This window comes from Hemitrygon akajei, chromosome 12 (genome assembly GCF_048418815.1).
Source record: "Hemitrygon akajei chromosome 12, sHemAka1.3, whole genome shotgun sequence".
Classification (NCBI taxonomy): Eukaryota; Metazoa; Chordata; class Chondrichthyes; order Myliobatiformes; family Dasyatidae; genus Hemitrygon; species Hemitrygon akajei.
Genome location: NC_133135.1, coordinates 61,931,201 through 61,944,214, shown reverse-complemented (window position 1 = coordinate 61,944,214; position 13,014 = coordinate 61,931,201). Strand labels below are relative to the sequence as shown.

General features: G+C 38.4%; 1 protein-coding gene across 2 annotated transcripts in view; it reads left to right on the top strand.

Annotated features, from left to right (window-relative positions):
• Positions 1 to 242: 242 nt before the first annotated feature.
• The window catches only part of pdca (phosducin a), a 29,927-nt gene continuing 17,155 nt past the window's right edge, over positions 243 to 13,014 (top strand). The window contains exons 1-2 of one of the 2 annotated variants that reach the window (XM_073063270.1): positions 243 to 364; positions 9,350 to 9,423. The gene's annotated coding sequence lies outside the window, so the exon portion shown is untranslated. The remainder of the gene's footprint in view (positions 365 to 9,349; positions 9,424 to 13,014) is intronic. The other variant, XM_073063271.1, reaches the window with a different exon arrangement.

Sequence of the window (13,014 nt, the reverse complement as noted above, 5' to 3'; positions counted from 1 at the left end):
CCTATACTCAATCTAATTTCTTGATCTATTGAATCTAACCAATTTTTTCCTGAAGGCACCATTAATTGCAATATGGTATTTCAGCTTTGTTATGCAAATCAGGTTTTGCCTGTTTCATCCCTGAATAGAACGCAGCAACTAACCGTGCCATTGCATCCTGATTGGATCACACTAATGAGAAAAGGTTCCTAATTCTTTTAACTCAATCCTCTTACACTTCTGCTATTTCTGAACATGTTGTCCTGATGTGGCAATTGAAAACTCGGTGGAGTCTGGCCTGAGCTGCTGTCCTGTGCTAGACTCACTGCCTGTTGCCTGTAGAGTCTCCAGCCCGCAGCTGTGAAATTGGGGCCATTTGGAGCAGGTAGGCTTCTTTCCTTTCATCATGACATCCTTATGCTCTGCATTTTATACCTGAAAAGCTTGTTTGTCAATGTTCCACAAGGAGCACAAATTTTATTTCTTAGATCAGTTGACATTTTCATCCGTGTGAAAATGGAAAATGTGATGAAAGCCTGTGTTGTTTATTTAAATGATAGGAAACACCTTCCAATTAAGTTCAATGCTTATTTCCACTTTTCTCTTTAAATGTCTTGTCTTTCCTTTTATTTTGTATTACATTTGGCTCAAGAATCAAGTTACCTGCAGAATAATTTTTTAAAATTGCTATTATTTTTATTGTCTTTGTTCAAATCCATGATCAACAGTATTTTCTTTCAAGAATGATATATTTGTAGGCCTAAAATTCTTTTAAGCACAACATGTGGAAACTCCTGTTTCTACCTCCTCCATCTGCCACACCAAATATTCTGTTACTGAAGTCAGAACAACAAAACAGCTTTGAATTTTCATTGCCTTGTACTTAATCAGAAAGGAATATATTACCTGAGTATTGTTTGAAGGTGGAGAGTTATGAATTAAATCCATTACATTTTTTTGAAGCTACAAAGAATACCAAAGGTATTAAATTCCCAAGTGATTGATTAACCATACATGTTAAAGGAACCAATGTGGATAGTTATCTAAAGTAAAAATTAAAATAGCTTTATCATCTAAATTATAATTTCAAATATAAATTCAAACTTGAACGTCCACTCCTTGGTACAACACAAGCCACCAGCACAGTTACTGATTGTGAACTTGGTTCAACTTCATACAAAAAAAGAGAAATTTTGGTCTCCAGTTTCTCAATAGAACTGTAGGATATTTCAGGTCTTTTGAACTGAGTTCATGGCAGATATTTGGGCACAATTAGTTTGCGTCGGATAAAAGTCTATATCACATACTGAAGTTATTTTAATGACAATTTAGTTCATAAATAAAAATATAATTTGGAAATCTGGATGAAGTGTTATAAAAGTTTGACATCTAAAAGGCATAATATGTTTGTTAGTAGAAATGCTTTTCAAACTGATGAAGAATAGTAAACATTGAAATCATTAGTTTTTTAAATTCAGTGAACTTACATAAAATGCATTATTTCCAGCAATAGAAAATGAAAGAAATCAGATTACCCATACCTCATGCACTCAGCTGGAGTTTCCAGAGTTGCTGAAGCACCTTCTAGGTGGCCCAGTGGTGTTATTGGGAGCACAGAGAATGGCCGTGCAGGCTTCTTGTGAATGATCAGACAGCTCACCCAATACCATTGACTATCTTATCAGTACTGCCTTCTGTGAACCATGTAGAGCTAAGTGCTGTAGCACCATGAAATTGTAAATTAATCCAAAGCTGAGTAACTCATCCCAGCTTTCCAGAAATCAACCTTGGACACATGAAAAAGTTCTCAGCTTGGATGCTGAATCGCTGCAAGTGTAAAAGAGTACATTAAAGCAAGAGATTAATGGACGTGGAAATATAGCCATCCGGAATCTCCACAGGGATTACAATGCACAAATTAACCCATTCCTGTTATAAAATTTCTCAGGGAATTGACAAAGGTATCATGGCCTCAAAAAGTGTGACGGAGAGGTCCCTACATAAAAATAGCAGGGCCTTCTGTCTGAGGGAAACTTGATGAATATCTAAATAACCATTTAAAGCTTTATGGCTATTAGCAGGAAAAGTCAGAAAGTCTGACATAGCCACTTGGTAACAACGTAGTCTGGCAAAGATTAGTCTTGTGTTCCGGGCAGAGTAGTGTTTCTGCATCTGTGTCACTGTTGCAGACAATGACACACTCACTGCAATCATTATCTACCACAAACTTAAATTATAGACCATTTTAATAAAAGACAATTGTGCAAGGTAGTCAACAAGCTTTAAGTATTTAGGATGTGGCCAATGTTCACGATGATCTTTCTCACACGCTGAAGCAATGAATGAATCTATTAGTTGCCCATTGAGCACACTAGCAGCTACAATTACTCAAAGCACAACATCCACATTACACATTTCATTATCTCTGTTATACATAAAATACAACTTCTCCTAGTCAGCTCTCACACCTTGCATGAACAGTTCAATCATCACTGCCAGAGTGCTTAAATATTTTGAGCAACAAATATTAACCCTTTCCATTTTCCTTTGAGGATGAAAAAGAAGCAGAAGTAACTGGCAGGGGACAGGTATGCTTGTGCTCCTACCCATGAAGGAGATGGTGCTTGCCTCAAAGAGAGCAGTCTTTGCTGAATTTGCAGTAAGACTGGGACCTAAACGATAAAATTGAAATCAATGTCTTTGAATCTTCCTCATTCCACAGTCTCAAAAGATTTAGAAAGTACATTATCTGAAAGGACCATCTCTTATCAGCCTTCTAAGAAACCCTCACTATTTTATGAATGACTGGAAAAGAGATGTATCATCTGCAACAGTCATCCCTCAATTCACCTCACCAGTTCACAAATTACATGGTCATTCATCGTACTGTTTTTGTGGAAGTCCGATTCTGGGTTTAATTGCTGCTGTAAGTTACTGTAGTGAAATAACTCTTCTTTGAAATGCTTTGAGGAATTAAATCCTCAAATCCTTTGAGATCATTAAATGTCCTGTTTAAAGGCAACTTCTTCCTTTATAGATCCATACAAATTGTTTTTACAGTTTGCCATTGCAGGACACTCAATTCTACTAACAGTTCAACAAAATATGTGGTTTAATTTAGGGGTTTATTGGAATTATCACATGACAATGAATATGTTCCAACAGAAATGTTGCAGCTCATGAGGGAATGTTGTAAAACACACTTGGAGTATTCTGTTCAGTATTGGTGTCTCATTATAGGAAGGATGTGGAAGCTTTAGAGAGGGTGCAAAGGAGATTTACTAGGATGCTGTTTGGATTTGAGGACATGTCTTATGAAAATATGTTGAGTGAGTTAGGGCCTTTCTGTTTGGAGTGAAGGAAGATGAGAGGTGTCCAAGATAATAAGAGGCAAAGATAGAGTGCATAGCTAAATATGTTTTTCCCCAATGTGGAAATGGCTAATACAAGGGGTATTATCTTAATGTGATTGGAAGCAAGTATAGATGTCTTTACACAGAGGAGAAAGTTCATGAAAACCCTACCAGGGGTAGTGGTAGAGAAAGGTACATTAGAGACATTAAAGAAACTCTTAGATAGGCACATCGATGATAGAGGAATGGAGAGATATGTAGAAGAGAAGGGTTAGATAGATCTTATAGTGGGTTAAAGGGCTGGCACAACATCATGGGCTGAAGGGCCTGTACTGTGCTGTAGTGTTCTATATTTTATGAAAACAGACAGCATGTACTTGTTCACCCTCAAATCCTTTTTCAGAATGTGACCTTCCCTTTGCATTAGATAGTATCGTAAACATTTTGTTAATTATTTGGTTGATTGTATGCATTATAAAAATTATATTCTTGACCATTAATTGGGTAAATTCCATGAAATACTGGCATTTAAGTTCTTATTTATTACTCCTTCCTCAGATGTTTACTATTCTGCTATCTCTTCTCAAGTGAAGCAGTGACCAAGTGTTTCATTCCCCAAAGTCATTGGCAGAGTGGGAATAAGAAGAGCCTTTTCTGTTAGGCTTCCAGTGACTAGTGGTCTTCCTCAGCGGTTGTGTTGGGTCCACTGTTTTTCATATTATATATTAATGAACTGGATAGTAGAGTTGATGGATTTGTGGCAATTTTGCAGATGATACAAAGAGAGGCGTATAGGGGCAGGTGTTGTTGATGAAGCAGGGAGTCCGCAGAAGGACTTGGACAGACTAAGAGAATCAGCAAAAAGTGACTTATGGTTTAGCCTGAGTACAAGAGCGAGGAATAAGCTAATGTTCGATTATTTCTGGAGTGCACTTGGAGACAATTCAAAGCAGCAGAACCAAGGTGAGACAAATGGAGGCAATGCAGAGTCTAGACGCCAGGGTTCGAGCCCAAGAATGTATCGAAGCAGTGGGAGCTGCGTCTGAGAGCCAAGGTTTGGATGATGTAAGCACTGGGCCAGATTGAAAAGGTCAGGGTGTCGGGGCTGGAGATGAAGGATGGGCCAGTTCAGCTTGCTGCTCTGAGAGGTGTACACTGATCTGAGGCTGTGGCCTGCATCTGAATGAGCTGCAGTGATGACTGGCTTCATGGCTGTGGACTCACTTTTGTGAACTTCAGTTCTGAATGTTATTTGCTTACCTTTATTATTTACATTTATTTTCTGCACATTGGGTGTTTGATGGACTTCTTCCCTTTTAATGGATTCAATTGGGTTTCTTGTTTTGTGGCTGCCTGTAGGGAGATTAATCTCAAGGTTGTACAAAGTATACAAATTTTGATAATAAATGTACTTGAACTTTGAACATGGAATACAGTGTTGGGAAGTGTACAGTCATTCACTTTGGTAGAAGAAATAAATGCATAGACAATTTTCTAAATGAGGAGAACATTCAGAAATTGGAAGTGCAAGGGAACTTTGCCTAAAGGTTAACTTGCAGTTTGAGTCATAGTAAGGAAGACAAATGCAATATTATCATTCATTTCCAGAGCACTAGAATATAAAAGCAAGGATGTATTGCTGAGACTTTATAAGGCACTGGTCAGACTGCATTTGGAGCATTGTGAGCAGTTTTGACCCCCATATCTGAGCAAGGATCTGCTTGCTGGCATTGGTGAGAGTCCAGAGGAGATTTACAAGTAGGATCTCAGGAATGGCCAGGAAGGAAAGAATGAGCAATATTTGTTGGCTGTACTCACTGGAGTTTAGAAGAATGAGGTGGTATCTCATTGAAACCTACTGAATATTGAAAGGCCGAGATAGAGTGGGCATGGAGAAGATGTTTTAAATAGTGGGAGAGTCTAGGATCAGAGGGGCAGCCACAGAATGAAAGGATCTCCCTTTAGAACAGAGTTAAGGAAGAATTTCTTTAGCTAGAAGGTGGTGAATCTGTGGAATTCATTGCCACCGATGGTTGTGGAGGCAAAATCATTGGGCATATTTCAAAGGTTCATTTATTATCAAAGTATATAACTCTGAAATTTTTCAATTCTCTGGGTAGCCATGTAGCCAAGAAAGAAAAGAATGCATGATCACTGACCTCCAAATCCCAGCTCCCTGCAAAAAAAAGAACAAAAACATAACAGGCACATTGACCCCCAAATCCCTCTTACCACCCAAAAAATAAATAAAGCAGATCAGGCACATTGACCCTCAAATCCCCCTCCTCACACAAAAAAACAAGAAACCAGGAAAAAAACACAATATAAAAATGATGAGACTGAGAAAAAGAGTCTATAGTCAAAGTCCACATCCAAAACGCAGCAAAAACCTGGGCAGCACGCTCCGGGTACAGCAGCAGGCTTTCCCTTCTTTGGTACAGAGCAACTGATCAAAAGTCAAGCTGTCCTCTGCACTCACTCTAATGCTTCAATCTCCCTTGTTGCTTTAGTTGGTGAACAATGGAAGCTATAATCAGCAAAGTGGAGCCAAACATCAGCCTCGTGCTCTATCCTGCAGCCTGCCCAATTTGGGGTTTTTGCATGCTACCTGTCTCCTGAAATCCTCTCTGAGACTGCAGAGTGCTGGAACCCAAATGATCTTCAAACTTCCGCACTCACCTTGATGCTTCAATCACCTTTGTTGCTTTAATTGGCAAACAACAGAAGCTATAATCGGTGGAATCTGGTTAAACGTCGGCTCATGCGCCATCCTGCAGCCCTCTCACCACAAGATTCACTCACACTGCGTCTGCCTCCCGGAACCCTCTCAGAGACGGCAGAGCACGGAACCACCCAAACCATCTCCTAACAGCAAAACACAGGCTCCAACAGTTCCAGAATCACATTAAAAACAAGAAACAAATGTGAAGTGAAAACGATGGTTTTATCCAGAAGATGTCAGCCAAAGGAGTATTGTATGTAGGCGTCGTCTTGACCAGAAGGTTAACAGGTTCTTGTTTAAAGTGGATGTTAATAGGTTCTTGATTAGTAAGGGTGTCAAAGGTTAGGGGGAGAAGGTAGGAGAATGGAATTGAGGGAAAAAATAAATCAGCCAGGATCAATGGACTGAATGGCCTTATTGTTTTATTGATATTGCTTGAAATTAAGGAGGTTTTGCATTTACTTTGGGTTAAACCAAGATCCAATCATTGAGGAGTTAATTCAATTGATCCACTTTTCAGACAAGTGCGTGTTACCAGTGTTGGTTTTTATTAATCCCAGATACAACACAAGTGAAACAGGATGCTAATTACCTACTTCATACTTAATTAAAAAGTGATGGAAAATGTTGTCATTAGTGCTATCAAGTGGCACTCACTCTTCAATAATTGGCTCACCAAAGCCTGAGTTTCAACCCATCCAGAGTGACATGAGGTGAGAATGACTGGTCTCAACATTAAGGAAGTATTAGATTGAGAGTGTCATCTAGGAGACCTGGTAAAATTAAAGTCATTTGGTATCCCAAAGAACAAATGTTCCAAAGATAGCAACTATTTGATACTGAAAGGAAGATGTTTGTGGCTGTTGGAGGCCAGTCATCCCAACCCCAAAAACTCACTGCAGGAGCCCTCAGGAAAACACCCCAGACCAATCAACTTCAGCTACTTCATCAGTGAGCCTCCTTTTATGATAACGTCAGAAGCAGCGATGTTTTATGATGATTGTACTGTGTTCAATGCAACATTGAAGTCCTCAGTGAATGAAGTACACCATGCCTGCAAATAACAAGACCTAAATGTTCAGTGCTGATACGTGGCAAGTAAAATTTACATCAGAAAAGCTCTAGTCAATAACTATAACCAACAAAGTGTTTAATGATTGAGTTTGGCTTTCAATGGCATTACTATCTTTGAGTCTCTCTCATGATCAACATCCTGGTGCTACTGTTGACCAGAAACTCAAATGAACCAGCCACATAAATACTATGGTAATGAGAGAAAGTCAGAGACTGGATATCTTGTAGTGACTAACTCACCTTCTGACACCATAGACTTTTCCATTATCTTCAAATCACGTCTGAAGCGTAATAGAATTCTCTCCACTTTCCTGGATGAGTGCAAGTCTCTCAACTTTCAGATGCTTGCCAACATCCATACTGCTTGGTTGGCATCCTATTCATCATCTTAAACATTTGTTCCTCCTTCCAAAGGTACATAGTTGTTACAGCATGTCCATCTACAGAATGCACTCCCAATTACATTGACAACACTTCCCAAACTTGCCGGTGGGGGGAGTGGGGATTGTTGCTTGCTGCTGCTTACATGTGGAGGGGGGGACTTTGGGGTTCTAACATTTATCTGTTGTTCATTCTTTGGGGCACTTCTCTGTTTTTGTGGATGGTTGCGAAGAAAAAGCATTTCAGGATATATATTGTATTCATTTCTCTGACATTAAATTGAACCTTTGAACTTCTGATCTCTAACATCAAAAAGGCAAAAGCAATCGGTGAATGGAAAATCCATCTCCTGCAGATTACCCCATAAATTTTGCACTCCCTTAACTTTGCAATATTCTATTATTCTTTTATTATGGCTGGACTCAAATCCTGGAACTTCCCAATAACATAATGAGAGCACTCAAAAAAGCAGCTCATCACCACCTCAGGGACAATTAGGGCAATAAATGTGGGTTGTATCATAATGTCCTGATCCCAAACAAATGAATAAAAAAAAGGATAATTACCAACAAATCATCAAAATCCTACAATGCAGACAAAGTGAAAAAATAAATCAGGATTATATAAAGGCAGAGCCACTACAAGATTTTAAAGTGGAGTCAGGAATAATGGAAATAAGTGGATATAACATTCCGTCCTTAAGTCTTCCATATTCTTGTAAAATAATTGATAATGAGATATGGTCAGAATACCCTGTTGCAATAAGGATTCGATCTCCAAAGGCTCTTAACTTAAGAAATTGCATTTTCTGCTTTCTAAACTCACGTAATAAAAAACACCAAGTGTACAATAGCTATGATTTTGCATCATGCTTCCAGCATTTTACTGTGAAAATAAGCCTTACTTAACAAAGACTTCCATACATCGGCCATTTGCTAATGAATAGAAAAACTCTCTCAAGTTAAAATATTGATTTCAATATTACGTGGATGGTTGATTTCATGGCAATTAAGTTTACTTAGTTTCTGTGATATATAACATGAGATTAAGTTACTGATTAATGATAATATTCAGATTAATTTGAAGAGGATTTTGCATGACCATAATGTATAACTACTGCAAATATTTCATATTAAGAAATCTGCTTATGAAAACAGAATGTATATTAGGTGTCTCTCAAATGTGGCACACTGTACAGAGATACTAGTGCTCTGATTGATGATCGGGTTTAATATCACTGGCATATGTCATGAGATATGGTGTTTCACAGCAGCAGTACATTCCCACACATCATTATAAAAAAAGACTATAAATTACAATAAGTATATATAAAATATGTAAGTAGTACATAAAAAGAATGAAGAAAATAGTAAGGCAGTGTTCATGGGTTCATTGTCAATTCAGAAATCTGATGGTGGAGGGGGAAAAGCTGTTCTTGAAACGTTGAATATGTGTCTTCAGGCTCCTGTACCTCCTCCTTGACGGTGGCATTGAGAAGAGGTCATGTCCTGGACAATGGAGGTCCTTAGTGATGGATGTCACCTTTTTGAGGCATTGCATTTGAAATGTCCCTGACGCTGGGGAGGCTGGTGCCCATGATGGAGATGGCTGAGGTTACAACTTGCTGCAGCTTTTACTGATCCTGCACAGTGCCCCCACCCCCCGCCATACCAGACAGTGATGCTACCAGTTCAAATGGTACATGTGTAGAAACTTGCAGGAGTCTGATGACATACTAAATTGTTTCTAACTCCTAAGGATTCTATTTAACACAAGTCTGAGTAGTTAGTGATTGCAACACTCAACGATCAATCAAGACTATGGCTTCTTATTCTTGCAGTGCTGCTCGCTGAGACTCGTGATTTTGAGAAGCATCAGTGAGACCACTTGGGAGATTGAGTTCCATCAGTGCAGGTACGCAAGAAAATCTAAAGACAAGTAAATAATTTGATAGGAAATCTCTTCAGTCATTTTATGAATAGTATCTTTCTTTTCAAAAGTGTTCTATGTAAAGTTATAATGTTCATCCAGTCTCTCCACCTTTAAAAAAGCTGATGGTTCCTATTACGTTTGTTGTGTTTATTGTGAAATGATTAACTTCTTTACCTGAGTGTAAATGGAACATCTCCCCAGAGCAAATACTGCTACAACAGTGTTAAACAGTTATATATTTGGCTGACACATTGCATCTTTTATACCTTGCCCCAATCCAAACCATCTCACTCATATCTGTGACCTCACCAACATACAGTAAATCAAAATACCTTGCTCCAATAAGGATATTCGAGTAAAACTGCTTTCAAGCAAATAAAGGCAGCTTTAAAATAAGGAATCAACATCTTTCAGAACACAAGTTTGTGTAATGGGGTTGAAAAACTGTTAGTGGAGTCATGTTCACTATTACCTCCAGCCAATTGGACTGTCACATCATGGAGACAAACCAAAGGAAAATAACTGGTTATCTATACTGTAATTTGATGAGGGGCACACACCCAGAGCTCCATAACTAAACTCTTCACCTTACATGGACTCACCTGTCAGAGCCTTTCAAGCCAGTTCTGTTTATCTTTTTAAAACTTTAGTTTTCCAGGATTTTCTTCCTTTTATTTTTTGCACTTTACTGGACGCTCACCAAGAGACTTGAATGTACAATGTTTATATAGAAAATTCAACAGTCAAGTCTATCGGAGCTTATAATTTCCTCAGAAAAATTATTCGTTGATGGTCTGTGTGTAATTTTGGAAATGACTGCATGAGGACATTATATCAGAATGTCTGTTACAATAAACACACATGTTTATGCCTAAACTAGATGCAAAAGGGAAAAGTCAATTGGGCAAATAGTTCTTACCAGCCTTACACTGTATCATTCAAGTATTCCTTATGTGTTTCCATTGAGTTTATCGGGAAGTTAAAGTTTAGATAATGCAAGAGTAAGTATATTAGTAAGGGTGTGAAGGAGAGAAGACTGAGAAAGGAAGAAAGGAGGAAAGAAGAAAAAACCATGGAAGAACATACAAGGTAAATGGTAGGACACTGAGGAGTGCAGTAGAACAGAGGGATCTGGGAATACAGATACAAAATTCCCTAAAAGTGGTGTCACAGGTAGATAGGGTAGTAAAGAGAGCTTTTGGTATATTGGCCTTTATAAATCTAAGTATTGAGTATAAGAGTTGGAATGTTATGGTAAGGTTGTATAAGGCACTGGTGAGGCCAAATTTGGAGTATTGTGTGCAGTTTTGGTCACCAAATTACAGGAAGGATACTAATCAGGTTGAAAGAGTGCAGAGAAGGTTTACAAGGATGTTGCGGGGACTTGAGAAACTGAGTTATCGAAAAAGGTTGAATAGGTTAGGACTTTATTCCTTGGAGCATAGAAGAATGAGGGGAGACTTGATAGAGGTATATAAAATTATGAGGGGTATAGATAGAGTGAATGCAAGCAGGCTTTTTCCACTGAGGCTAGGGGAGAAAAAAAAACCAGAGGATGTGAGTTAAGGGTGAAGGGGGAAAAGTTTAAAGGGAACATTGGGGGGGCTTCTTCACACAGAGAGTGGTGGGAGTGTGGAATGAGCTGCCAGATGAAGTGGTAAATGCAGGCTCACTTTTAACATTTAAGAAAAACTTGGACAGGTACATGGATGAGAGGTGTATGGAGGGATATGGGCCAGGTCAGTGGGACTAGGCAGAAAAATGGTTTGGCACAGCCAAGGGCCAAAAGGCCTGTTTCTGTGCTGGAATGTTCTATGGTTCTATGTAAGAGACAGAATCAGGGAACGTGGAGAAGAAAAGGAAGCACGCAAGGGAAGTGTAAGAAAAAAAGAGCGAAAATGTGGCAGAGAGGGGCACAGAGCAAAAAGGGAAAGAGAAAAAGCTGAAAATAGAAACAAATTGAGGTGATCAAAATAAAATAATAAATAGAGAGAAGGTATGTAGTAATTATGTGCAAAGGCAGACATCACCAGGTATATTAGATTGTTTTCTGTTACAGCACAATGGATAAAATGGATTTTTGCTAATCCATTAACACCCCATCAACCTACATATACTTCATCACATCTGACAGGTGCATTTGCCAACAGGTATAATTTAATTTGAAGTATTCAATCTGCTTTGGTCAGATTGATTAGTTTTAAGTGCATGACGTTGTGGGTTAGTGAGAAAAGACAACACAAATCCCTGGAGTGCAGCTTGTAGTCATTGAAAAATCCTTCTCCCTCCACATCTTTCTATACCCTCAACATATCGTACTAATTTTCTTCGATTTCTTAGAGCACTTGTTTTAAATTATTGACTTCTTTAATGTTCTGAATGGATATTTGCTACTAATACATTTTCTAAAACATACTAATAAAAGTCAAAAATATGTGACAACATTACAAAAGGAATATTTGTAGGTATTCATAAATGGCCTGAAGAGAACATCTGTCTATAGTCTGAGAAGTACAGAAGGTTTTTGAATAAGATAGAGAAATAACTCTACACCATAGTTCCAGATATAATCAAGGCAGAGACAAGGCACAAATTTAGTGTTCTAGAAAATACTATTAGAACAGGTGGCAGAACCAGAAAACTTTATACACTATGTAGATAACAGCAGGGTGTCAAAGAACCACATAAGCAATTTGCACAACTCACTCAGTACTAATCTAAATTTCTTATTCTGTATGGACTTCTAACTTAAAGAGGCTGGTATACAAAAATGCTTTATTGTACAAATTTTTAGTCAGACCTCATTTGGAGTGCTGTGCTCATTTCTGATCTCTGAAAAGATGTACAGGCCTTGTAAATACTACAGCTCAAGATCTACTACATTGGAAGTGAGGATCAAAGGCTTCAAATGTGATCCTAGGTTCAATAAAATAGTTTGTATTTTAAGCTTAGAAGACTGATGCAATCAACGTCAGTCCTCTTGGTCATCTCTTCAAAACTCTCAGTAAATGATTTTCCATTCTTAAACAGTTCTTGATTTCCAAGTGCAAATAAATCTGGTCTCTTGGAATCACTTCCAATTACATCCCATCAGTGATATGTAGTTCACTGGTCTGTAGTTCCATGGATAATCCAGCTCCCTTAACTAAAGGTACAACATTAGCAGTTGTCTAGTATCTCAATTGTGACGAAGTTAGGAAAATACCTAACAGGACCTCAGAAATCTCCTCCCTTACTTTCCACCACATCTTAGGAAACACTTGGTCAGACCTCAGGGATTAATCCACCCCTATGCATTTCAAACCCTCTACCACCTCTGTTTCATAATGTTAATCTGTTCTAGGATATCACTGTTCACTCCCCTGAACTCACTAACTTCTGTGTCCTTCTCCATTGAAAATACAAGTGAAAATTTTACATTTAAGACTTTGTCCATTAGATGAGATACTAAGGGAGGTAAAAATGGTTACTAATCAGGGAGAATGTCACAGCTGCATTCAAAGAGGACATAGTGTAGGGCTCATCTACTGAGGCAGTATGGGTGGAACTCAGAAGTAAGAAAGGTGCAATCAC